The sequence below is a fragment of the Tenrec ecaudatus genome, unplaced genomic scaffold (assembly GCF_050624435.1).
Source record: "Tenrec ecaudatus isolate mTenEca1 unplaced genomic scaffold, mTenEca1.hap1 Scaffold_377, whole genome shotgun sequence".
In the NCBI taxonomy this organism is placed as follows: Eukaryota; Metazoa; Chordata; class Mammalia; order Afrosoricida; family Tenrecidae; genus Tenrec; species Tenrec ecaudatus.
Genome location: NW_027459163.1, coordinates 251761 through 279392, shown reverse-complemented (window position 1 = coordinate 279392; position 27632 = coordinate 251761). Strand labels below are relative to the sequence as shown.

Here is a 27632-nt window from a genome sequence, read left to right as displayed (position 1 = left end):
AGAGCACCCAGCGTAGCTTAGTAAGCTCGGTGAACAAGCTCTTTCATTAGAGAATTGGTGACTCAGTGAGTACAGGCAGAGGAGGTTTCTGCTCCCTTGAGCCTGACTCAGGAAGTGTACTGCTGGGAGAAGATGAGGGATGAAGGGTGGAGAGTATAGCTAGGACAAGCCTGGTGGTCATCAGAGAAGGGACCGGAAAGAGTCCAGGATGAGCCAGAAAGAGCAAGAGGAGCATGATTTAAGCTGTGGGGCTGGACTTGAAAGGGCTAAAACATAGCTAGGTATCCTTCTATCTGGAGGCCAGCGAGCCGGTGTGTCAGAAAAGAGGAGTTAAGGGTGATTGAGCAAGGTATTGAGGGTCCCAGATCCAGATCCCAGCCAGCAAGGCAGTGAGGAGAGGGTAGCTGAAGAGCCATGAGCAGGTTGGAGCAAGGTGGTTTTTACTCTGAGGGAGGCAGGGGCACTGGATGCCTGGAGCAGAAATGTGATGACCTGAAGGCGTGGAGAACACTCATTCTTACTCCCAGGGATTCCTGACAACACATATTTACTGGAAAGGGCTCTGAGGTAGAAAAAATTTAAGGGAAATATTTCTTGCCCTTGTGGATTCATAGAATATCTGAACGTAGCAGGTCAGCTTTCCGCTTGAGAGACTTTACCATCATCGTAAGACTCCCCTAGCTTGCTTAGCTGAAAGCTGCTTGCTTCTGTATTCCCAGTAATGTGCAGTTTCACACACAGGGAAGCCCACTCTGCTTTTGGAGCCTCTTAGGAATTTCTCCATGATGGCAAGCCCCTCTTTAGGCTCTTCCTTTGTGAGGCCCTGTGTACCTTGTTCGTCATGCCAGAGAGATGCGGATAGTTCACGGGCTGCACTTACACACCCAACTCACACTCATCCTCACTGCCATTGACTCAGTGTGGACTCATAGCGACCATACAGGACACAGTAGGCCTGCCCTGGCAGTTTGCAAGCCTGTAGCTCTCTGTGGGAGTAGAAAGCCCTGTCTGCTGCCTTCTGGCTCCAGAGCAGTCATGGCTGCTTTGATGAATCACATCACTGTGCCCAGCCCTCTCACCTTTGCTAGAAAGTGAAGAGAGCGATAACTGGTGAGGTTGTTCTTGCTAGGCAGCGTGCAGGTTTGTGCAGTGGGGGACACGAGAAACAAGAGATTGGGCTGAACAGACGTGCGTGCTCACAGCACTTTCTTGGTCCCTGGTGTACAGACCACAGAGGAGAGCAGCTGCCACACGACCACTTCGTCCCTCGTGTCCATCTGCTCAGACCGGCACCTCTTCTCCGGCATCGATGGCGGCACTGGGTTTGCATGCCCTGAGCAGGTGGTGGCTCTGTGGGCCCAGGAGGGCATTCAAAATGGCAAGGAGATTTTGCAGGTTTGGAAATGGATGGCCACAGCTGCTCCGCTGAGAATGGGCTGAGGGTGGGGTGGGAGCCCGAGAGGGTTACTGTGCTTGGCCTCTGCTCTCTGGCTTCCTTACTCCTGCTGCAACAGAGAATCCCAGACAGGGAAATTCTCGGGAAACTTTTCTTTTTGGCTATTAATATATAAAAATTTTAATTTTGAAAGAGCATAAATAAAATACAGAGAAAACAACAGTGATAAAAACACTCTGAAGGTAGGTTTTCATGTATTAGATACTTCCCCCTTTGCCATGCTAACCTTTCAGGCTTGTTGCTTGGACAAGGCAGCACTCCGACGGGCGTTGGAACAAGCACACTTTTGTGGTGGCATCAGAGTCAGAGAAGGTGCATGTATATAGTCAGCACTGACCACTACATAAGGGCATGCATTCTGCCAAGTCCTTTGATCAAAAAAGACCTAGGTGGGAACTGTGCCACTTGGCTCCACAGGCCAGCCTCGCATTCCTGGAAGCCATGGGGGTTTCCTGCCCATGCTCCTCCATTTCTTCTGCAACTGGCCCAGGAGAATAGCCTGGTGTAGCTCTTGCTCTTGGACTTAGTGTCACACTGTGCAGTAGTCAATTTAAAATAAATATAGCAAAGATTCATTTTTAAACATTCATTGTTTCATTCTGTATATGTGGGTGGTAAGATGCACATAACATCTCTTTTTAAGTTTATTTTTCAAAATTCTGAGAGAGAAGGAAGATTTCATTTTCTGTAATACTTTTGACCATGGCTCATGTCCTCTGATACATAATTTTTCTACCAATACAAATCATCAGTGTGTGTGTGTGTAGATAGATAAATAGATAGATAGATAGATAGATATTATGGAGATATGAAATATGTGTCAGGATTCTTTACATATATTACGTTAGGAGTCTCTCCCAGAATTCTTTTAGTTTGAAATGGTAAAAACTCAACTCCAAGTGGCATAAGAAAAAAGGAGAATGTAAAATAAAATAATAATTTATAAATTATTAAGGGTTCATGAGGAAGGGGGCAATGGGGAGGGAAGGGGAGGGAAAAAAGGAAAATGAGCTGATTCCAGGAACCCAAGCGGAAGGCGAATTTTGAGAATGACGAGGGCAACGAATGTATAAGGGTGCTTTACTCAATTGATGTATGTATGGATTGTGATAAGAGTTGTATGAGCCAAATAAAATGATTTTTTTTTAAGAAAGAATGTTAGTGGCTTACAGTGGTGGGCAGTTGGCAGAGTTAATTTAGCCACTGCTCTCTGTAAGTGCCTGTATCAGTACCCTTTCATCTCTAACTGCTTCCAAATTTTCCTTTGCTATCAAGTTAATTTCAACTCATCATGATGCTAGGGGGCAGAATGGACTTACCCCTTTGGGTTTCCAAGAATTTAAATCTTTATGGGAATAGATAGCCTCTACTTTATTCCTCAGGGAAATGGGGTGGTTCAAACTGTTGACCTTGAAGTTAACATCTTATTGCATTACCCACCACACCACCAGAGCTCCTTCCAGTGCCCTTAGCCTTGGGCAAAGTCTCCTCTCTATAGCTCCATACAGCCTTTATAATTATTGGGTTTAGGTGGGGGGAAGGGCCCCTCTCTTGCTATTAATCCCCATGAAGTACTATGCATGGAGTCATATTCTTCCTCATGTGTCCCTGGCTCAGGCACAGTGGGATCTCCTATTGACAGCCTAGGAGTTGGAGTGGGGGCGGCCCCAAGAGGAAAAGTCTCAGGCAAATGGGAGAGCCAAGGAAAATGGAGTCTGGAGTCAAATTGTTGAGAGACTTAAACTCATCTTGAATGTCCCTTGGGATTTATTTCTAGAGCCTCGAATTCAGTGTGGATGAGAAGGTGAACCTTCTGGATCTGGCCTGGGCTATCGACAACAAGCTCCTGATGGTCACTGGTGTCATTCAGCAAGCGGCCCTGGCCTCCTACCACCAGGAGCTGAGCTACCTCCAGTAAGAGGCTGGGAGAGGTTGTTTCAAGGCTAGGGGTGTGGTTTGTTCTCAGGGGTCCGGGACTGGCAAGGGTCTGGGCTGCTGCCTTGCCTGCCCCCACCACCCTCTATAGGCAACTTGTGATGGGACAAGGAAAAGGGTCTCTGGTGTAGGGAGAGACGCTTTGCCTCTTCCTAATAGGGCCTAATGAGCAAGGGGCCGCCTACGGTTATTCTTGCCACAGGTCTTGCATACTTGGTGAGAGGCTTAGAAAGCCAGATCTCAAAATCCTAACCTAATCCCCTTAATAATATCCCAAGCAGCTGAATCCAACTTAAAACTTATGTGACTGACATTTTTCTTGCTATTATGGAGGTGCAAATGTTCTCCAGACCAGCCCATGGGGCCCCCAGGCTTAAGCCAATTGACTGAAAGCGCACAAAAAAAAAATTGCTTCTTAGACCTTTTCACTGAGCACAACGTGGCAGTTGGCACCGTGTTCCATTACAACAGAGCTCTGCTTTCACTCAACGGGTTATTCATGTTGTTCTGCTAAATAGATTCACAGGGACAAAAGTTGATAGTATTTTATAGAAAGATAACTTTTCCAACAGTTTTGTTGGCATATAAGTCATGTATCATACAATTCAGTGGTTTAGACATATTTTAAAAGAATTGTGTAGGCGTCACCACAATGAGTTTTAGAATATTTTCTTCATTCTGGTACCCTTTATTATTAACTCCCCATAGCCCCCAGTCTCCCCTGCCACAACCGGAAGGAGCTATTAATCTAATTGCTGTTTCTATAGATCACCTATCCCGGATTTCATATACAGAAAATCCTACAAAACAAAATAAACACCAAAAAACCTCAATTCAAAAGCAAGTCGACAATAATATAAACCAAAACGAATAAAGTCATTTAATGTCAGGATACACCATTAGAGAACCATTCTTCAAAGACTCAAAGACAAGGCTAGCCCGCACTCAACACCATCATGTTGGCTGTTTTTTGTCGTTTATGCAGACCCAGAGTTTGAGGGCCCTGCAACGGTATGTGCTTCTGTGGGAAGCTGACAGAGTAGTAGCTACATTTGACAGTGTCTCCTTCCTGTGGGCAGGGGGCAAATGAAGCAAATGGTGCAGGAGCGAGACAAGGCAAGACAGGACCTGGAGAAGGCTGAGAAGAGGAACCTGGAGTTTGTGACAGAGATGGATGACTGCCACTCTGCCATGGAACAGCTCACGGAACGCAGGATCAAGTAGGTGCCACCGAGACAGCTTCTGGGTCAGAGCCTGGCACAGTAGCCCTCTAGAATCACAGCAGCTGTCCCCAATCTGGTCCCTACACCCTGGCCAGAGGGTGGGTGAAGGACAAATAGCTGCTACCCAAGTGGCAGTGCTATAGTTCTGGTTCATTGAAGGCCTTACTTGAGCCAGTAGAAACCAGAAAATGTGACTTTTTGTTTTGTACCATCAGTCAGGGGCCTCCAGAGTAACACGGTCAGTACGATAGATGGGTGTTCATATGGGTGGAAACATGGAGGGATACACGTGATTCATTTATTTTAGAAAACTGCCTCCTGGTTGTGAGGCTTGGCAATTCTAAAATCCATCGGTCAGATGGCAGGTTGGAGACTGTCTGCAGGATGGCTACGGTCTTAAAACATCCTTCTCCTTCCAGAAACCTTAACGTCTGCTCGGAAAACCTTCAACTTATTGCATAACCCCCCCCACACACACACACACACACACACACACATCATGGATCATGACCTGTTTTACTGAGGACTGACAGGCTTAAATGCTAATCATATGTAATGCCCTCATAGCAATACTAAGCCAATATGTTAATAAGCAGTGGAGCCCCATGGCCTACCCAACGGCACACATGAAATTAGCTATCACAAGACTCCTTGAAAGATGAGGGTACAATAGAAGCATCAACTGAACTCTGGGTGGGGCTGGTGCAGTATGCACTGGCTTCTCATTCTATATGCCTATGGGCTGCAGACATTCGTCTCTACCCTACCTCTACTCTCTTTGCTCAGTCCGTTGGACCTGCCCTCAGCTCAAGGAAGACCTTTAACTATTGTTTGTGCTTGTGATGGGTGTTATGTAAGATATTTTTTGCAAACAGCTTCAGGAGTTCAGCAGGTAGCACTCAACACAGCGAAGGTACCCCAACACCTCAGTCTTACCTCTCATCATCCTTCATACTGAACAGTCTTAGGGGGAACTCTGTATGGTATGTTTGGTGATGGCTTCAAGGCCAGAGAAAAGGATGTAAGAAAACCTAGCCACATATATATCCACACTGCATCAGGGAGAAGGTTTTTTTCACCCCTATTGAGAGAAAAGTCTTGGCCAGAGGTGGCTAAACTCAGCTAGTGATTCACCTTCCTGAATCTTTTGTTTACTGAAGGTGCTCTGCTGGAAACAGCTGAGGCTACATGAAATGATCTTCTACATTTCTCTTTCTCTCATACTGGCTCATGCCAGAAGTCAGAACACTGGCTGCCTGCTCCCTGGTCTGTCTTCCTTCACTGGTGGGCAAGATGTCTGTGGGGCATGCCCTTTTAGAATCCTGCTTCCTTGCCCCTAGCCCCTTGCCCTTTGGGTAAGCTGAGTCCTTTGGTCTCCTCATCTCTAACCTGAGAATGGTAATGAGCCCTGTCTAGCATGGAGGGATGACCAACACAATATGTCGAGCTTCCTAATTCTGATGACTGTGCATAGGCCCAATCATGTGCCTCAGGAAACAGAGAGAGTGAGAGAGACGTCATAAATGATGCAGAGTCCTGGCGTGGTGAAAAGGTTGGCCCCTTGGCACCTTGCCTCTGTGTGGGGTCATGTTCTCCTGGAAGGACCAGCAGTGAATGTGGTGTCCAGTGTCTGGTCCCTGCCTTCAGAACACTCATACTTTCTATCAAACAGGCGGCTATAAAGCCTAAAACTGTCAGTAGATATACAATCTTCCAGAAGGCCAGGCCATGTGTGACACTGGGGAGGTAGTTTAAGGAGGTGTCCCAAAAGGTACCCTCAGTCTCTCCTTTGTGGGTATTGTAGACACCTGGAGCAGGGATACTGTGGACAATTGGCCCTGCTTCGCTCAGAGTTGGAGATGGAACAAGAGCTGCTCTGGCAGCAGACCAGCATGCAGAGGGCTAGGCTGGAGGAGGACCTTGAAGCCCTGCACAGGGAGGAAGCCTGCTTGCAAGAGAGGCTATCATTGGTGCTAAAGGTATGAGGGTGCTATACAAAGAAAATGCATGTGCACAAAGCTGGGAGTACATAAAGCTTGATTTTCTCCTCACAACTGTGTTCCCTGACAATTGCCCCAGCCAGCTCTAGGGTAGTATAGCTACTTCGTGGCTATTGCCTGCAGCTCTGAGCTGGTAGATAGGGGCCAGGGAAGGTCTGCAACAGCATCTGGCACGCCTGCATCCCCAGAGACCAGGAACATATTGTGGCTTTAGCAAAAAAAAAAAAAAAGCCAGGACCTGAAGCTCACCTAGCAGGAGCCCCACTGTATTTCCAGGAGCTGAGAGGTTCATGGGTGTGTGCCACCCAGTCCTTACCACAGCCGGCACTTGATCCCCAGGGATTACTTCTCAGGAGAGACAGGAAGGCCCTGAATCCCTGTCTTAGTTGTGAGGCCTCTGGGGAGAGGATGGCATAGCAGGTGAGAGGCAGAAGTAGCTGAGCTGACTGTCTCGGTGGACTTTCTTCCCAGTCCTTTTTGCACTCCAGCCTGCCTGCCTTCTCCGTTTTCATCTTGGCTCCTTTTTTCTCTCCCTTTCTACCTGTCCTCCCTCCCTTGATATCTGTCTCCCTTACTCCAGCTCCTGGCTTTTCAACCCTGCGGAGCACTCAGCAGAGCCTTACCTCTTAGTTATACACTGTGTCTCAGAAGTAATTCCACATCCTTCTGATTCGTCATTGCAGCTTTCAAGTGTCTGTAAACACTGGACTTTTCCCTGACTGGATATATGGACTGCATTGATGTTATTTCAGATCTCTTATTTAGAAGTACACCCTGAAATCATTTGTCTCTAATCTTCTTTCCTAGCTTATTGCTGTTGAGCTCTTAAAGTGGGAGAAGTAGCGGCAGTGGGAAAGCACTGGGCACTTCAGTGTCTGCATGTCTGGCTTAGGAGCTGGTCTACTAAAGAAATGTTATGGGGGCCACCACGCACCTCCTCTGGCTACACACAGAAGAGGAGACTCTAACACCAACCCAATGCCAATTGGCACAGGGCAGAAGTTAAAGATGCCTCCCCCCACCATCTTTATGCTATTCTAACGCCAACCATCCCTAACCTTCCCATAACACTCTTCTTAGCTAGATTCGGTCATTTATTTCAGTGACCACATACAATTCACAGACAATATTCACAATTATCGAGTTAATCAGGGAAATGTTAATGATACAGGTCTTTTGTCTACAATACCATGCTGATAACCACCTCTTTCTCTGGTCCCAGGCCTCTCAGTTGCATAGTCCCTTGGCTTCTGCTTTGTTCCATGGGCCAGGAAGCCTACCACTCTGCCTCGTGGTCTCAGTGTTGCTCCTTGCTCTGTCTCATGTGCTCAGTGCCAGGGCTTCTGCTGCCTCCACGACTTACGGCATGGATCTCACATGTGCCCCACTGATGGCTCTTATTTCTTGATGGACACAGGATTCTCTCTCTCTGCTACTGAGATGCCGTGCAAGGGCATCACTGTCCGACCCATCTATGAGTGTTTCACATACCCGATTTGCCTAGTCCCACCCAATTATTTGATGAGTGTTACAAAGATATGGATAGAAGAGCCCTTTGGATCATTTCACTTCACCCCGGGCTACCTTTTGGCTCTTCTAGACATTGCTCCTTTAATACATGAAGAATTGCCTCCTGCCCACTGACATCTAGGATTTGTTTTCACAGTCGTGGTGACCCTGCTAACAGTCACTCGTACTTCAGTCATATCATCAAACCAGCATCTTCTCCTCGCCTCCTTTTACCTGAGCCCATGGTGAAAAGAGGACACTCTTCAATGGGGACTTTCCCTTGACTTGTTCTTTTTCTTTTCTTTTTCATATTGATACTAATACACCCACAAAAACTGGTAAACCAGCTACTTCATTACCACTCCCTATTTTAGATATCCCATTGCTAAATTGTCAATCCCTAACAACCAGTCCTCTGAGGAGACAAGCAAATTTTTGATCAGAAGAATCTTTATTTATGATTTAAACTTTGAGCATCTGTTTCCATAAATATAATCCAATCCAGGGAAAGCCATCAAATTAGAGCAATGTATGCCAGATCATAGTGTCAACATTTATCTTGTCATTCATTTGGGTTCTGGTCAACTCAGCCCTAGAATCCAAGGTAGATCAAATAGGTACCAGTATCAAGCTTGGGAGTTCACACACACCTCCCTGTACTTTAGATTAACTGGCCAATTCATATATTCTCATCAACCCTAACTCCCCATGGCCTAGGTCCTGATCATCAGCTTTATAATTCACAACTCATGAAATCTCCCAATGTCTTCCCCTCTTCACTCACATTTTCAAACTTCAGACCAGCCAGCCCCTCTCTCTCATCTCTAGCTTCTGGGGCCAGATCAGCAGGTGCCAATAGAACATGCCAAAATGCAGGCTGTGTCATCAGTGCGGCAGTTCCACCACTCCCACCCAAGTGGACCCAAGTGTCAGCACAGTGAGCGTACTAGGCTGCCGCCAGCTCCCTTAACTTCAGTCTGTCAGGAGCCATTCTCTGAGAGGAACACACTTCTCCCTGCTAAGATGACTCTAAAGGCAGGCAGCTCAAAATTCAAAAGGCCAAACCGATTTTTCTCCTACTCATTCTTTCAGTTGTTCTGGGTGGATCTGCATGTCTTTGCAAATAAGTGCAAAAGTACTGGTAGCAAAGGTTCTGGGTGAGGCTTCCATCCACACTGGTGAGAGCTTTCACTGCTCTCTCCAAACCAAACCAAACCAAACTCACTGCAGTTAAGTCAATTCTGACTCCCATTCAGCCTATAGGGCAGGGGGTAGAGCTGCCCTTGTGGGTTTCTAAGATTGTAACTCTTTACAGGAATAGAAAGCCACATCTTTCTCCCATGAAGTGTCTTGTGGTTTGAACTGCTGAACTTGCAGTTAGAAGCCCAGTGCGTAACTACTACACCAACAGGCCTCCAATACTCTACTTGGACTTAAAACAAAAACCCATTTCTTCAGGGAAAATTCCTAACTCCCCTTTTAACAAATCCAATAAGAATAGGCTGAATGTGAACATACAAGCTCTCTGTAATCATAAAACTGAGTATTTGTTTCTATCGCACATGATACCTATTTATAACACTAGTCAGGAGAAACCTCTATCCAACAGTCAGCTAAACACATAAACCCAAATACATCATCCTTTTAAAAACACTCAGTTCAATGTTCTTTTCTCCACCCAGATTATCCCATTCGTATGTCTACGGACTTGGGCCTCTGTTAGGGTACATCCAGGAAACCCTGGCCTTCTTATTAACTGTTTTGTTTAACCAGCCTGGTATTTCCTTCAGGCCACTCCAGAGCACTTTCACGCCCTTGACACCTCTTACATTTCTTTCAAGCACTGCCATTGTTTTAGGTAGGTACCATCATGTAGGTTTCGACCTTATGCATCTATGCCAGGTTCTGCAATATCCTCACAGTTTTTCCCGTTGAGCCTCCTGTTGCAGCCATGGTACCAATCGATCGCATCGAGAGCCTTCCTCTTTTTCACTGTCCCTTTGCTTTATCAGACATAATGTCTTCCCCAGGGGCTGGTCTTTCCTGACATGTCCAAAGTGTGCCCATCTTAGACTCTTAAGGTGCACTATAGCTGTATTTCTTCCAAGACAGATCATTTTGTCCTTTCAGCAGTCCATAGTAAGAATAACCAAAGGAATAATCTAAGAATCAAAATTTTCACTTCCCTTACCCTGACCTTTCTTTTGTAAAACCCCATGCTTTCATGAGCCTGGAGCCATTGCAGTTAATTCCACTCTTGACACCAACTGATGAAATGCCGTACGTCTGACCTCCTAGCTACACGAAGGGGGAGATTCCAATGCCACACCAGCCCAAGCTAATTGCCACAAGGCAGAATGCCTTGACCCTCTATCCTTTTTTTACCCTTATCTGATACCAACATCCCTCAGTTGGCACGCTACCTCTCTGTTGGGTTCAATAATGTATTGCAACGTCTTCAAAAAAACTTACAGGCAATGTTCATGGTTATAGAATTGCTTAAGGAAGCTAACCAGTTACAGAACGTTAAGGAAACAGGTTTTTTGGTCTGCATTGCCTCTTCTCACCCACGATGGTAGGCATCTCTTTCTTAGTGTTGCACCTCTGCCCTCTACCTCATGAGCTTAGCACTGCTCCTTTGCTTTGTCTTCTGTTCTCAGTGCCTTGGCCTCTGATACTTCTGGTGCCTCCACTACTTCAGGCAAGGATCTTACATGTGCTCACTCCTGGTGTTTCCATCTTGATTAACATGGAATGTTTCTGTCTGCAACTGTTATCATTCACTCTTATATACACAGTGCAATGGGAAAACCAACAAATTCCCTCAGTTAGCATTTCACATACCCTATTTGCTTGATATGGCCCCAAAATTTGGTGGGAGTTACAAAGACATGAATAGAAAAGCCATTCCAAGTAATTTCACTTCAACACAGCTGCCCTCACACCCTCCACCACTACAGGAACTCTTTCAAGGAAAAGCAGCTTGCCTCCCTGTAACACCTCTCCCTTATGGAAAGGTGAGAAACTTACCATTGCGTCATTGCTTGCGTTATATAGCTATTAAACCACTGGCCTGAATCTTTTAGGAAAACAGTCGATTGCAGAAGGAGATCTTTGAAGTTGTGGAAAAGTAGTCAGATTCAGAGAAGCTGGTGCTGAAACTGCAGAATGACCTTGAGTTTGTGCTGAAGGACAAGGCAAGTGCTTCTGCTTATTCTGAGTCTTTCAACTAGAATCATGGTCAGTAGTGTGGGCCATGTCTTGAAAATGATACTTGGGTGATAGAACTTTGGTTTTTTTCCTTACAAAAATCCTGTAATGGAGAGAAATCTATATAATATCTTTTTCTTTCCCCTTTTCATGACAAGTCACTGTGACCTAGTGCTACCCCGCGTAGTATGGCCTCTGTACTGATAAAGCCAGGACCCACTAATAGTACTTGGGATTAGCCAGAGAGGCCAAAGGAGCACTTAGAGCGTGGTGCCATCATATGTCATCTACCCTAAGGACGTTGCTGGGAAGGGAGAAGTTGCACCAGAGACAAGGCAGAAGTGCATCCCAGCCACCACAGGCTCCGGGTCCTAAGAAAACGCTGTTGGTGGCAAGACCTTTTAAACAAGTTTGAAAGTAGGTAGACTGGATGCTTTTTTCTAGAGCTACTGGAAAGTAGAAGTTAGATTCCCAGAAGGAAAGTGAGGAGGTGGCCCCAGGAACCTGGCCCAAGAGGACCTGCCTTACCATTCTCTGTATTGTTGCTTTCTTTCTGGGTCTGACATCAGCTGGAACCAGATGGCACTGCACTCTTCTCTCAAGAACAGTTCATGGCGATCCTGAAGGAGTATGAATTCAAGTGCAGGGTATGTGCCAGGGAAGTTTGGGGGGCTGGGCCGGGGGGGTTCCCTCACCATCCTCAGCTCTACTGCACTCACTCTTTTGACTGCTGTGAGCAGTCACATATTAATCTTGTATTGGGTCTTACATGCCAGCATTTTGGTTGTTGGTACCCAAACCTTCACCTTTGCTCATTCCCATCCTCTTCCCCAACCATTTCTACACTGGGGCAGGGTCAAAGCTTATGGGGAACTTAGGGTTTTCTCTAAAAGCATGACCCTCTGGCTGCATCAGCAGGTCTCTAGACCTCTTGTGCAAAAAAGTCCAAAGAACTCTACTTCTTGTCTCATTGTACCTGCTAAGAGGGTGGTGTTCAACCATTAGAATGGACAGAACTGTAGGTGACCAGTGTCTGTGTAGCTCAACCTAGCTGATGGCTATGAGAGTGGCTGAGGTTTGAGCAGGCCATGTTCAGGCCCTCCTTTTGGAGGTTGAAAGAGGAGACCACTGAGAGTATCTTCTTGAAGAGACCGGGCTTCTACGTTTAGCCTTGATTCTGCTGAAAAGCCTCTAATTTGATGACGTCTACTTGCTGCGTGTGGAAGGTCAACTTGATATCTAAAAGTGGCCTCATGTTATAGCCACAAGAATGTCCCAAGAAACCAGGCCCAGTGCTCCAGACTTGACGGCTGCTATTCTTCTACTGTATATCTTTCTTTAAAAACAAAGTTGTTGTGTGGGTGTTTTTTAATCATTTTATTGGGGGCTCTTACAACTCTTGTTACAATCTATACATCAATTGTATCTGACATATCCGTACATATATTCTGTCTTTCTTTTATAGACATTTACTTTCCATGGAGCCCTTGGGATCAGCTCCTCTTTTTTTCTCTCCCTTCTCCTCCCCCAACCCCAACCCTCGTGGCCCCTTGATACATTGTAGATTGTTAATTATTTTCAAATCTTACTCTGACCGCCATCTCCCTTCCCTTCTAGTTTCTGTTGTTCTCCCCCCTGACTGGGGGTACGGGATTATATGCTATTCATTGCTATTGGTGTCTCCTCTCTCCCCACTTCGCCCCCCTTCCCCCTACCCTTTTGTTGTCTCTATTCCCATTCCTGTTCCTGGTTCCATGTGTCGTGAGTTTTATCTCTTGCCTATGCCTATGCGCATGCTCCCGTCTAGTCTAGATTGGGAAGCGGCACTGAGGTCGTGATAGCGGGGAGTGAGAAGCTGTTGAACTCATTGGAGTACAGTCCTTCATAGTACTGTGCAATTACCCTTTTGATTTTATTAGGGTTCATTGTAATGTCCCTTGTTTCATTCCTCATCCTTGCTATTGAAATTTGTTCCTTCCTTTCTTTGGTTAGGTTTTCCATGGTCTTTTGGTCTTTTGATTCTGTTAATCCTTTCAAAGAACCAGCTTTTAGCTGCATTTCTTTTTTCCATAATTTTCTTGTTTTCCCTTTCATGAATCTCAGCCCTTTTTATTTTTCTTTTGCAATTTGTAGGATTATTCTGCTGACTGCTCTAATTGGTGTAAGTTTTGTGTCAGCACATCAATCATACGTCTCTTTCTTTTTCATGTGCTTACATATTACTATCAGACTTTCTCTGATAGCGGCCTTTGCTGTCTCAAAGGTATTGGTAACTGTATTCTCATTGGTTTCTAGAAATTTTCTAATTTCATATCTTTCTGAGCCAGTAACCACTCCTTTTGCAAAAGAGAGTTATTTTTCTTACAATTTTTTCCCTTGTTTTCTTCATCATCCTTCTGTCGATTTTCAGCCTTATGTTATAGTGGTCGGAGAGAGAAGTCGGTATGGTCTCTTTATGTTTGAATTTACACAGATTCAACTTATGTCCCAGCATGTGGTCTATCTTTGAGTATGTGCCATGGGGGGCTTAAAAAGAATATGAGGGTGTTTTTGCATTTTGGTGGAGCGTTCTGAAAATATCTATCAGGTCAAGTCATTTAATCATAATGTTTAGATCTGTTGCCTCCTTGTTAAGCTTCTTTCCTTGTGATCTTTCTCAGAGAATGGTGTATTAAGGTCACCTACTATAATTGTTAGCCTGTGATTTCTTTTATCATCTTTTGGAGTGTTTGATAAATTTTGTGGACGTCGCGTTGAACATGAATATATTTATTATGTTCACTGGTTCTTCATCTACTGTTCCCTTGAACATTATATAGTGCCCCTACCCCTTATGTCTTGTTATGGCTTGTACCTTGGGAACTATTTTTACAATCTGAGGTTAGGATTGCAACCTTTGCTTTTTTTTGAATGGCCGTTTTCTTGGTATATTTTTCTCCAGCCTTTGATTCTCAGCCTATTTTTGTCTGTAATCATAAGATGTGTATCCTATAGGTAGCAGCCCAAGGGGTTGTGTTTTCTAAGTCAGGCTGCTAACCTCTGCCTTTTATTGGCTGAGTTCTGTCCATTGTTATTCAGGGTTATTATATCCAGCTGTGGACTCTGTGATGTCATCTTGTACCTTTTGTGTTGAATGTTTTCCTACCTCCCTTTCTTATCAGTGTGTTGTGCATTTGTGTGTGGTTCATTCTGCCTTTCTTTGCCACTGTTATCTTGGGGGCTCTTTACTCTTTGTTTACATCTGGGTGGAGTTGTTTTATGTGGCAGTCTCTTGTTTTTGTTTGGTGAGTGATGTTTTTCTGCCCATACCGGTTAGATAAGGATCTTTTGTAGGGCTAGTTTCTTTTATCGTAGTCTTTGAGTTTTTCCTGTCTGGGAAGACTCTAACTTCTCCATCTATCTTGATAATTTGGCTGGATAGAGTATTCTTGGGTTTGTGTTATTTTCTTCAATTTCTCCTCTTCACAGTGTCCGCTGATTGGTCTCAACAGACTCTTGTTTGAGTTCCTTTATAGGTAACTGTTTCTATTTTCCCTTGCTGCTCTTATGAGGCTGTCCTTTTCCTCTAAGTTGGATAGAATAGCTGTTATATGCCTTGGTGATTTCTTCTTGGGAATTCAGTCCAGCTGGTGTTATTTTGGCCTCCTGAATAGTTGCCTAGTTTTCATTTATTAATCTGGAGAAGTTTTCCCCTAAGAATTTCTACACTATTTATTATGCCATTGACTCTTTTGTTGTGCCTTGTTCAGGTAGTTCAATTATTCAGATGTTGTTCTTCATAGCATCAAACATGGCTCTCAGCTTTTCTTCAGTTTCTTTGATTATCTTGGCTAACTGCCTTTCCCATTTGCTGAAGTCTGCCTGTTTATCCTCTAGGCCACTGGTGCAATTCTCTGCCTCATCAAGTCTTTTGGAGAAGTCTGTGAATTCACTACTGGATTTGGTTATCTTGTCCCTGAGGTCTTTTATTTCCCTTTGGTGCGTGGCCTTTATCTCCTATATCATTTCATCCTTTTTTTATATTGCTTCCCTCATATTCTGTATAACTCCAAGCAGAAATCCTGAAGATTGCTTTCTGTTTGCAGATCAATGTCTGCTTCTACTATACATGTCATTATGTTCAGGACTTCTGGCATTGCCTTTTGTTTCTCCTGTTTTTTCATTGAGGTTTTTGTGGCTGGTTGCTGTTTGTGTTGTGTTGTTTTAGAAGAGCCTGGTGCCATTTTTCAGAAAGTCAACAAGCACTGGTCTCCTACTTTGGAAAACTCATTGGAGTGCGTCATTGAACTGCCTGCAGCTAAATGTACTAGGTCAGGCTACCACTTTTTCCTCCTGTGGTTTTACTCCTTACCTAGCCAACCCGTATCCTGTTATTTAGAGGTTACGTTGGATGGTCCTCTCATGGGACTCTGGTTGGGTGATTGTGGACTGGGGAGGATGACACTGCACTGGATGATCTTACAGGAAGCCATGGTGGTGTGGCCCACAGCGGCTTGGAACACCTCAGGGGAAGTGCGGGGGTGCTTCCTGCAGCGGGATTGCCACATAGTGTTGATGGGTGTGCCCACTTTAGTGTAGAGCACTGCAGATAACAGACGGAATTGTTCTAGTAGCAAGATCTCCCATATAGGTCACACAGATGCTCCCACAGCAGTATGGCACACTGGAGAGGGCTCACACAGAGCTGTCTTAAGTTGTGTAAAGCACGGCAGCAAGTAGGAGGAAGTTCCCTCAGCCATGTGGGACCACAGAGGACGGGGAGGGGCCCAGGGACCCTCCCAGCCACATGGTGCACCGTGGAGGGTGGTTGGGATTTCCATCATCTGCTTACAGGGCTTTGGAGGGTTGATGGGAGTTCTCCTAGATGTTTTAAGGGGAGATTCCCCCATTTGAGGTGTGGCAGAAGACAGGCAAGATTTCCCCAGCTGCTTGTAAGGCTACAGAGGGCAAGTGGGCAGGAGCTGCCCCAGCTGAGTGGAGGATGGATGCAGTTGCTCTAGGCAAAGAGCAGTGACCTGGAGCCCAGCAGTGACATGTGAAAGGAAAGACAAGAAAGAAAAAAGACCAGGTGGTGGGTACCGAGGCCAATTAGACTGTGGAAGAAGGGAGAGAGAAATAACAGCCCCAGTCACCTGACTGTGGGGCTGGAGGGGTTTAAACCCTGCTGAAAGGCAGCAGTAAGCTGTGGTTGTGTTGAAGTTAAGCCTTTGTGCTGGCCAAGAGAGCTCAGATCCAGCCGAGACTGTGGCAGGGGAAAGGCTAAGCCATAGCCAACCTCTACAGTAGTAGCCCAAACCCCACAGCTCTTCAAGACCTAGTGTCTGCTCATCTTTAAGATGCTCTGCCTGTGACCCAGAAGAGTGATATTTTCCTCTCAGTGACTTTCCTCCACTGATTTCTGCAGAGTCCCTCTGGAATGCTACTCCATCACCATCTTGCCACACAGACCTATTCATCTTTTTCTTATTGAAGTGTTTCAATTACGTATATCATTGCCAAAATCTTTTTCCTAATCTGTAGATAACATTTTTACTTTTTTGATGAAGTTTTTGTTTTACTTTTCTTAAGTCCCAGACTTCAATTTTGTCTTCTGTTACGTGTGTATCCTTCATTAATATTTGACATTTTGTGTATCCCCTGCAATAGGACTCTTAAGTTTGTCCATGTTTTCTCATTGATTTTCTGGTATTTATTTTTAGATATTTGATCCATATTATATGTTTTTGTGGGGGTGTGGGGCATTAGTCTTATTTAATTATTCTGCAAGTCGAAATCCAATTTTTCCTGCACCATTTGTTAAAGAGACTCATCTTTATGTGGTTATTGTAAATGGTATTGATTCCTTGTTTTCTTTTCCGGAGTTATCTTTGTTAGTATGCAAGAATCCTGTTGATTATTATATGTCAATTTTGTTTCCTGCCATGTTGCCAAATCTTTTTATATTTTCTAGCAATATTTTTGTTGAGCCTTTGGTGCCTTCTATGTATAGAATCAGATCGTCTGCAAATAGTGACAGTTTTACTTCTTTGCCCATTTGGATTTTTGAAACTTCTTTTTGTGTCCTGATAGCTCTGGCTAACTTCCAGTACAATGTTGAATAAGAGTGTTAATAAGGAGCATTGTTGTGTAATTCCATCTGAAAGAGGAATGAGTGCTTTCAGTTTCTCCCTATTGAGTAAGATGCTGGCAGTTGGTTTTTCATATATGTCCCTGATTTCATTGAGAATTTCCCTTCGAATCCTATTTTTTAGTATTTGTATCTAGAATGGCTGTTAGATATTATCAAATACCTTTTCTAAATCAATTGAAATGCTCATGTGGTTGTTTTTCTTTTTTATATGGTAGATCACATTCATTATTTTTCTCATTTCAAACCATCTTTGCATCCCTGGAACCAATCTCACCTGCTGTGGTTCTTTTGCTTAGCTTTTTGATAGATTGTTGGATTCTGTTGGCCAGGATTTTGAGATTTTGCCCCTATATTCATAAGGGATATTGGTTTACAGTTTTGTTTTGTTTGAAATATTTATTTCTGTTGACAAATAAATGAAATTTTGTCTTAAAGCATGGTGCAGCATGGGTAACAATGTTCACTCACGGTACTCACATGTGGGTGTATCTGCATGTGGGCGGACCCACCTAGAGACAGATAGAGGAGCGGTGTCTTGGTTCCTAAGAACATTGGTAACACAGAAAAATATGAGAAAAAAGACAAAAAGGATGGTAATAGAAATAAATTAATAAAAATATCTATTAAAGGCAACAAAAGAGAGACAATGGGAAGAAAACATAAAATTTAAATTTACAAGACATATTTTTGTTTTAAATTCTATACCATTGGCTAAATTAACTACACTATCAATAAAATTGCCTTATGCCCAAGGGGATGATTGATAATGTTCTCTAACAGAAAATAACAATTATATCTCTGAGGTGAACCAGAGCCAGATGAACCATAAATATGTGAATGGATTTTGAGCTTGCACTTAATTCTAGCCTCAATCTAAGTACAATTAGTTCTTATGAAATGGCCTTATTTGATGCTCGTCCTCATGAAGAAATCACTCAAGACATGAATGCTATAGGAAAGTGTAATGAAGAAACTAGATGGTGCCCACCTATCAGAAAAAAATAGCATCTGGGGTCTTAAAAGCTGGTCTTAAACAGCCATCTAAGTGAGGGATCAACTAAGTCCATGTGGAAGAAGCACACCAGCCTGTAACATCCAAGGATTTTAACTCATGAAATTCAAATCTGAAGGAGGGAATGATATCAGCTTCAATTATGAACACCTGGTTTTAAGGTTGTGGATAACATTTGCAAGCTCTGGGGAATCCTCTCTGACCAGAGCCATGGGATGTGAACAGCCCTGTTATCAGACAGATAGCATTGTAAAATTGGTTATTACAGATGTATTTAAGTTAAAATTTATACATCTCCCTTTTGACTCATTTTAAATATATTCCAGTTCTTTTAACCTCTGCTTTCTTTTCTAGAGCTTTTTTAATCTGTTTTCTTTGTTATTGTTGTTAGGCTTTTAAAAATACATTTTTCTGTATATGAAATCCAGGATAACTAAATCTATATAGACAATGGTTTTGGGGGCTGTGGCAGGGGAGGTTGGGGGAAATAACATGAATACAATAAAGAAAAAATGTTCTAAAATTGATTGTGGTGATAATGATTATTACAATTTATCTTAATATAATTGAGCTATTGTATGACATGTGAGTCATATGCCAATAAAAGTGTTTTTGTAAATGAATTAAAACAATTTTTCCAAGCTGTTCTCAGCCTGCTAATTGTTTCTGTCTTGGAAATTTCAACGACAATATGTTCCAGTGTTTTCTTTTGGGATCTGTGGTGTTTTGGGTTCTCTCTGCTTCCTGGAGAATTATTTTCTCCTCCTCTGTTCTGTTAAGGAAGTATTATTCCGGAATTTCTTATATGGATAGAATCCCACTTCATTCTTATGTTTTCTTCAGATTCTTTTGTTCTTTTAGCTGATTGTATCACTCATAAATTGGAGTTAAGAGATATGCCTTCAAACTCACCAATTCAGCTTTCCATTTCTTCAATTCTCTTACTCTGTTCTTCTAAATTGTTGCCTAATTCTCTTATCTTAATATTTTCTGCATTTCTTTTTAGAGGTTTTTGTTGAAGATATCTAGCTTTTCTATTCTGACCATTGTTCTCGCAAACTCTTTGTTGAAAGTACATGACAACATTTTTCTGAATTCAATTTATGATAGTTTCAGAGCCTGTTCTTTTTAAGAAAATTCCTTGAGATCTGAGTGTTGTTCATTTGTTAATCCTTCTTCTGATGAATCAGGAGTGACTGCTGCCACTGCAGCATCGTGGCCGGGTATTACGGTTGGGAGGGCTGCTAGATTTTGTGGGAGTCGATGACTTTGTTGAGTAGTGCCAGAAATGAATAATAGAAGAGGGACGGGGGAGGGAAAAAAGGCTTTGGGCAGTAAAAGGCTGTACTAAGAAAAGTTGGGAGGGGGAGGAACACTGTACTTGAGTGTATTCTTCCCTAAGGCCAAGAGCTTCTTAACATAGTCCGTCAAAGCACAGGCAATCTTCAGGAAAACCATCATGGTGCCAAGTTTGTCCTTGGGATAGCCTAGGCTGGTCCTTTGGGACCTATGCTCCGGGAACTGTGCAGGCCAGCTTGCTTGGAGAGCTGGAAGCCACATGGGACCTGCGTGCTTATTACACGTGAAGCTTTGGACCCTGCTCACAATGATAGTCTTTGAGGAGTGGAGCTGGGTTGCTGTAGCCAGCAGTGCAGAATGGAGCTACAGATGGGTAGCAGGAGACCACTGGGCGCCTCTTCAGTGGACCTGCTCTTTCCTTCCCTTCTCTGCTTGCTCCCACAGTCTCTGATATATGGAAGCCTCCTTTTACTTCACTTTCAAGCCATTGTCTGAGATCACAGGCCACCTGTCTTTTCTTAGGGCCTAGTCTATCCTGGTTGTTACATAAGGATCTACTTGTGTGTATGTGTTCAGTTGGACATGTTCTAGTCCCCGTTCTTTAATGTTTTTAAAAGTTTCTATAGAACTGGTGTCAGCACTTCTGAATTTTTTATGAAATATCCCAGTGAAGCCATCTTGCCATTGACTTTTCTTTTTATATATATTTTTGGTCTTTTTTGAAGGGGTGGAGCAGGGGGTTAATCACATTCTGAATTGCTTATTTCATAATTACTCTGCTTAAACCTATTTCTATTCATATTAGTTTAGGTATGTCGTATATTTTCAGGAATTTGTCCCATTCATCTGCACTTTCAAATCTGTTGCAGTTCTTTTTCATAGTGTTATGATTCTTTATTCAATGAATATGTTGTGTTGTCTCCAGATTCATTTCTTTGGATTATTTGCCCTCCCCCCCCCCCCAGTATATCCAGTAGTTTGTTTCAGTGATCCTTTTCAAAGAACCAACTTCTGGTTTGATTGATTTTTTTCTGTTGTTTAACTGTATTCTATTTCATTTCTTTCTCACTGGTATTTATTATTCATTTCAGCTAGTATCTTTGGCCTCTTGCTCTTCCTTTCCTTTTTGTTCAAGTTTTCATTTAAACAATTGATTTTCATCCATCTTTTTAAATATGGGCATGTATTGCTATGAATTTCCCTCTGAGAATGGTTTGTGCTGTGTCCCAAAGGATTTGGTATGTTGTGCTTTCCTTTATATTTGATACCAAGTATATTTTTATTTCACTTTTAATTTCTTACATAGAGAAATTGTTTTCTAGTCGTACAATATTTAATTTTGGTATAATAATAATTATTCATTTTTATTCTTCCTGTGATTGATTTCTTACTTCATACCATTATGGTCAGAAAGTATGCTTTGTATGATTTTAATGTTTTAAAACTTGAGATTTGTGGCCTAATCTGTAGTTGGTTCTGGAAAAATTATCCTGTGAAAATGTCTGCTGATGATGGATGGAGTGTTCTAAGTTAAATTGGCTTATGATTTTCTTTATGTTCTTAATGTCCTTATTGATTCACTTTTTAAATGTTCTGTCGAGAACTGAAATTGAAGGTTTCAAATCTACAAATATTAATAGCGGCACTGTAATTTTTTTTCTTTGATATTAGTGTTTGTGTCATGTTTTTGGACAGGTTAGGTGAATATATGCTAATAATTGTTGTATCTTCTTGAAGTATTAGCCCTTTTATTATGTAATAGCCTTTATCAGTATGACCACACTCCTTTTTTTGGGTGCTGGTTGCACGGAACATTTTTTCCATCCTTTATTTTCAGTCAGTTTGTGTCCTAATGTGAATGTGTGTTTTGTGTAGGTAACAAAAGATGAATCATGTTTTTTATGCAGTCTATCACTCTGCCTTTTGTGTAAATATTTTGGCTATTTACATTTTCTTCATTCTTTTAGCTAATTGGGTTTTGAGTTTCTTTTATCTGGTTTCTCTTTTTATCAATTTTCCTGTTATTTTTTGTATTTAGCATCTTTTGTTATGAGCTTTAATTCCTCTTTACATATTCTCTTAGTGGTTACTACAAATATTATACTATACAACATGCAATTACAGTAACATTTAGCATGCAATCAACAATGAATGTGAAATATTAAGTATTCCTGGTTTACTGTTCCCTCTCCTTTTTCTGTTGGTGAACCTCCAGTGACAGTAATGTACACCCTACATCCAGTAGTCGTAATATGTACTTATTTTCTGAGATCTCTGTCTGACTCCTTCCTCCCCCTTTGTGTACATTTGAGTGTTTGATTAATGTTCTTTCCTTTCCATTTAGAAAACTTCCTTAAGTACATGTAGGGCTGGTCTGGTATTGCGAAATTCCCAAGGCTTCTGGTTATTTGGGACTCTTCTTCCCTGTTTCAAAGAAATGCCTTGACTTAGTGCTTTTCTGTTGTTTCCTTTTTAATTAAAGTAGGGCGATGCCATCTATCGGTTGGCGTGTGTCACATATTGGTATAAGGAGCCCTGGTGGTGCAGATTGGTGTGATACTGCTAACCACAAGTCAGCAATTCACATCCATCTTTCTCTGTAGGGGAAAGATCAAGCTATTGCTCCCATAAACATGTACGCTCTCAGAACTCTAGGGTAAAAAAAGAAACCAAGAAACCATGGGGAGCAGTTTTACTCTTCCCATAGGGACACGAACAGTCAGAATCAACTTGAAGGCAGTGGGTTTTTACCTGTTGTTATGGAATTAAAGAATTTCCGATTTATTACCAAAGGTTTATAATTCATTACTGTGCTTAGATTTCTGGTGTTCAAATTGTGCCAGACAGGTCAACCTATCTGCTAAGTTTTTGCACTGCACCATCATTGTTTTGGTTGTTTTATTACGTGGTTCCTGAGATACTCCAGATTTACCTTGTACATTGCTGCCATTTACCCCAGAATCTGCCATTTCTCCAATGACTGCCGGTTCATTTGACAAGAGAATGATTCTTGAGGTCGATTAGGTTACCAGATGGACTCATTGCTACAGGGATATCCTTGCTTGTTGGCTGAACTCAGTGTCTTACACTCATTCTACAGAAGGAGAAATAGCATGACCTTTCCCCCTGCGTAGCGCCCATTCTTTTCCAAATTTTAGCGTAAAGTTTCACTGTAATTTACAATGCATATTGCAAAGCACAACAACCATGCTTCTTCCCTTTGTCGCTGAATTTTCCTCCAATTTAGCTATCATTTTAACTTTCTTTCTCTTTCTCTCAGCTGGTAATCTTTGTTTTCTCGATGAGGCTGCCCTTGGCAAATATAAGATTTTAGTCAGATCGCTTTCAGTGGCAGTTTTTACTGCTATTGTGGACACTACAATGGATTTATCAAATGTTCTTTCTCTTTAAGCATCATTTCAGCTTTTTCTTTTTTTTCCCAACTGTCCATCTTGATTTTCCTGGTGAGGCTGCCTTTGATAAAAGGAAATATAAGATGGTAACCCGCTATCTTTGGTTTGATACTTTTTTCTGCTGTGTATTTTGCTGGACACCATAATGGCTTTCTGTGGCCTCTGTAAGAAACCCAGAGTCCTTTGTTCTTAATGCTGTGATAGACCTTAGTGGACTTGCTACTTCACAAGACTTTCCCCAGATTCCTTATCACCTTCAACATCCACAGCCACCCACTTAAGCAAGTGATAACTTAAAAACAGTAGTCTGACTTCCATCCTTCCAGAGAGCCACCAAGTAGACGTGCTAAGGCCCTGCTGCTCTAGCTCAGGCTCCACACATCTCTACCAGTTGTAATGGACTATGCTCCTAGGTTTTGTGTTACTAAATCTCAAGACAGAGAGACTTCGACTCGTTGTATATCAGGCATCAGCTTTCTCACACTGCTGAGTGGTAGGGATGTGTCTAAAGGAGTCCTAGTGGTACTTAGTGGCTATGTTTGGGTGCTGTTAAAATCTAGGTCAGTCGTTCAAACCCATCAGCCAGTCTGTGGGAGCGAGATGAAGCCGTCTGTTCCTGTAAAGATTTTCCACCTCAAAAACCGAAAGAAGTAGTTCTCTGCCCTATATGGTCGTTGTGAGTCAGAATCAACTTGTTATCAGCAGTGGACATTTTCAGAATACCTATTTGGAATATAAGAAGAACCACACAAGAAGCAGGCCACCAGATAAATATGACTGTGGATGCTGCTTCCAAGATCCGTGCTGCCCAGTGGAAAGGGAAATGAGCTGCAAGTGCACACAGTTGACGCATCCCACTGCCGACTGCGAGGCTGGCAGTTTGAGTCCACCCACATTGAAAGGGATATTGAAAGAAAGACCTGGTGATCTACTTCTGAAAAATCACCATCGAAAACCCTGTGAAGCACAGTTCTACCCTGACACCCATGGGATTGGTAGTACTACTCAACCGGGTGCCTAGCAAGACACCATTCTTTGTGGGATTTTTCCTATTTTAATTACCATCCATTGCTTTTTATTTTTTTAATCATTTTACTGAGGGCTCGTACAACATTTATCACAATCCATACGTACATCCATTGTGTCAAGCACATTTGTACATTTCTTGCCATCATCATTCTCAAAATATTTCTTTCTGCTTGAGCCCTTGGTATCAGCTCCTCCTTTTTCCCCTCCCTCCTAACCCTTCTCCCTCATGAATCCTTGATAAATTTATAAATTATTATTATTTTGCCATGTCTTACACTGTCCAGCATCTTCCTTCACCCACATTTCTGTTGTCTGTCCCCCAGGGGGTGGTTATATGTAGATCCTTGTGATCAGTTCCTGCTTTCTACCCCTCCGTCCCTCCACCCTCCCTGTTTCGCCGCTCTCACCACTGGTCCTGAGAGGGTCATCTGTCCTGGATTGCCTCTGTTTCCAGTTCCTGTGTGTACCAGTATACATCCTTTGGTCTAGCTGGATTTGTAAGGTAGAATTGGGATGATGATAGTGGGGAGGAGGAAGCATTGAAACTAGAGTAAAGTTGTATGTTTCATCATTGCTACACAGCACCTTGACTTGCTCATCTCCTCCCTGCGACCCTTCTGTGAGGGGATCGCCACTTGCCTACAGATGGGCTTTGGATCCCCACTCTGCACTGCCCCTCATTCACAGTGATAATAATATTTTTGTTCTTTGATGCCTGATACCTGAACCCATCAACATCTCATGATCACACAGGGTAGTGTGCTTCTTCCATGTGGGATTTATTGCTTCTCAGCTAAATGGCCTCTTTATTTTTAAGCCATTAAGACCCTAGGTGCTATATCTTTTGATAGCCAGGCACTACCAGCTTTCTTCACCACATTTGCTTACGCACCTGTGCTGTCTTCAGCGATCGTGTTGGGAAGGTGAGCCTTATGGAATGCCAGTTTAATAGAACAAGTGTTCTTGCATTGAGGGAGTACTTGAGTAGAGGCCCAATGTCCATCTGCTACGTTAATACTATAAATATATGCACATAGATCGATTATTTCCCCATTGTCATATATAAATATGTTTGCATATGTACATGCCTGTATTTAGACCTCTATAAATGTCCTTTGCCTTCTAGTTCTTTCCTCTATTTCCTTTTACTTTTATCTTGTCCCACTATCATGCTCAGCCTTCATTTGGGTTTCAGTAATTCCTCTCAGTTACATTACCCTTGAACGAGCCCTACCAGGCCTTTTACACCCTCCTCATCACTGATTTTGGATCACTTGTTATTCCATTGTCCCTGGGATTTATTAACACCACTTCCTTTCCCCCACCTCTCCCTCTACTATGTCCCCTGGAACCTTCGGTCCTGTTGTTTTCTCCTCCAGATTGTTTATCCAGACTCTTTTATCTAGACAGACCTGCAGAGATAATACTATGCACAAACCAAGACAGAGCAAAACAAAGCAACAAAAAAGAAAATAGTTCAAGGTCTATTGACATTTAGGAGTGTTTTCTGGTGGAGTCTGATGGAGTGCCACACCATGGCCCCAAAGTCTATTTTTGGTATTCCCTCGAGACGTCCTTGCTCTGCTCCCCTTGCTGTTCTGTTGCACGCCTTTAGTGTTTTGCCTCGGTGTGGTGGGGTCTGATCAGGCATAATTCCCTCACTGTGTATCCAGTGTTGTCCCCTATAGGGCTATGGGCCAGTGAGGGATGTCATGTCTCATAGTGGGGTTGACCATATGGCCCTCTCTAGCTATTGGCTGCTCTGAGCAGGGATATCATCTTCAAGTCTTGGTGGGCCAGGATGTGCTCCACTCTCTCTTCCTCCCCCCTCATTTGCTCCTGTGTGCTCTGATCAGACATGTCCCTCTCCCTGAGCTGTAGCTTCAGTGCTGCCCCTAAGGTAAATTCTTCAGGGGGCAGGGGTGGTTGTCCACATAGTTGGGATTGGGGCCTGTCTCTCAGACCCCTCTACTGGTTCCCTGCTTCATGCCAGTATGTTGCATTCACATCTTAGAGCACCGCTTTGTAGTCTGGTCCCTCTTTCCCTGAGAAGATATGAATAATACACTCCCCTTGGGGGAGTTAGTGCCCTGTTCCCCAACTACTCATTTGTTTTTGTTTTTTCTCTCTTTCCCCTTCCTTTTTAGTTGTCTACCATATGTATTCCTGGATTTGGTCTGGTCCCTGCCATACTCCCTGAACCTGAACCCAGGAATGTTTATATACAATAGTTTTTTCCCTAAGCCCGTTTTGCACTTTTTTTTTTAAGCTTTCCTCATCAGACTCATATAGTACTTCTCATTTTCTGCTTGGCTTACTTCGCTTAGTATAATTTCCTCCAATTCTTTCCAATGTGCTTCATGCATTCATCACTACTTTTTTTCTTATTTTTTTAATCATTTTATTGGGGGCTCATAGAATTATTATCACAATATGTTCTTGATCCATTGTGTCAAGAACATATGTACATTTGTTGCCATCATCATCCTCAAAACATTTGCCTTCTATTTGAGCCCTTAATATCTGCTGCTTATTTTCCCCCTCCCTCCCCACTGTCCCCTACCTCATGAACCCTTCATCATTAATAAATTATGATTATTTTGTCATATACTACACTGTCCGATGTCTCCCACCGCCTTCTTCTCAACTGTCCCTCCCCCAGGGAGGAGACTATATGTAGATTCTTGTAATCAGTTCCCCCTATCCACCCCACATTCTCTCCATCCTCCAGGCATCGCCACTCTCACCACTGGTCCTGAATGAGTCATCTGTCCTGGATTCCCTGTGTTTCCAGTTGCTATCTGTACCAATGTACATCCTCTGGTCTAGCCAGATTTGTAAGGTAGAATTGGGATCATGATAGTGGAGGAGAGGAAGTATTTAAGAACTAGAGGAAAGTTATATGTTTCATCGCTGCTACCCTGCACTCTGACTGGTTCATCTCTTCCCCACAACCCTTCACTAAGGGGTGTCCGATTGGCTACCAATGGGCTTTGAGTCTCCACTCTGCACTCACCCACATTTTCAATGATATGATCTTTTGTTCCTTGATGCTTGAAACCTGATCCCTTCGACAGCTCGTGGTCACACAGGCTGGTGTGTTTCTTCCATGTGGGCTTTATTGCTTTTGAGCTAGATGGCCACTTGTTTATCTTAGAACCTTTAAGAACACAGACGCTATATCTTTTGATAGCTGGGCACCATCACTTTTCTTCACTACATTTGCTTACACACACGTTTGTCTTCATTGATCGTATCAGGGAGGTGGGCACCCATTGATATGATTTTTAGTTCTTTCATGTCTGATAACCAGTCCCTTCTGCACCTTGTGGTCAGACAGGCTGTGTGCTTCTTCCATGTTGGCTTTGATGCTTCTCAGCTAGATGGCCGCTTGTTTATCTTCAACGCTTTAAGAT

General features: G+C 43.0%; 1 pseudogene; it reads left to right on the top strand.

Annotated features, from left to right (window-relative positions):
* The window catches only part of LOC142436509 (ninein-like protein), a 91232-nt pseudogene that overhangs the window by 29503 nt on the left and 34097 nt on the right, over positions 1-27632 (top strand).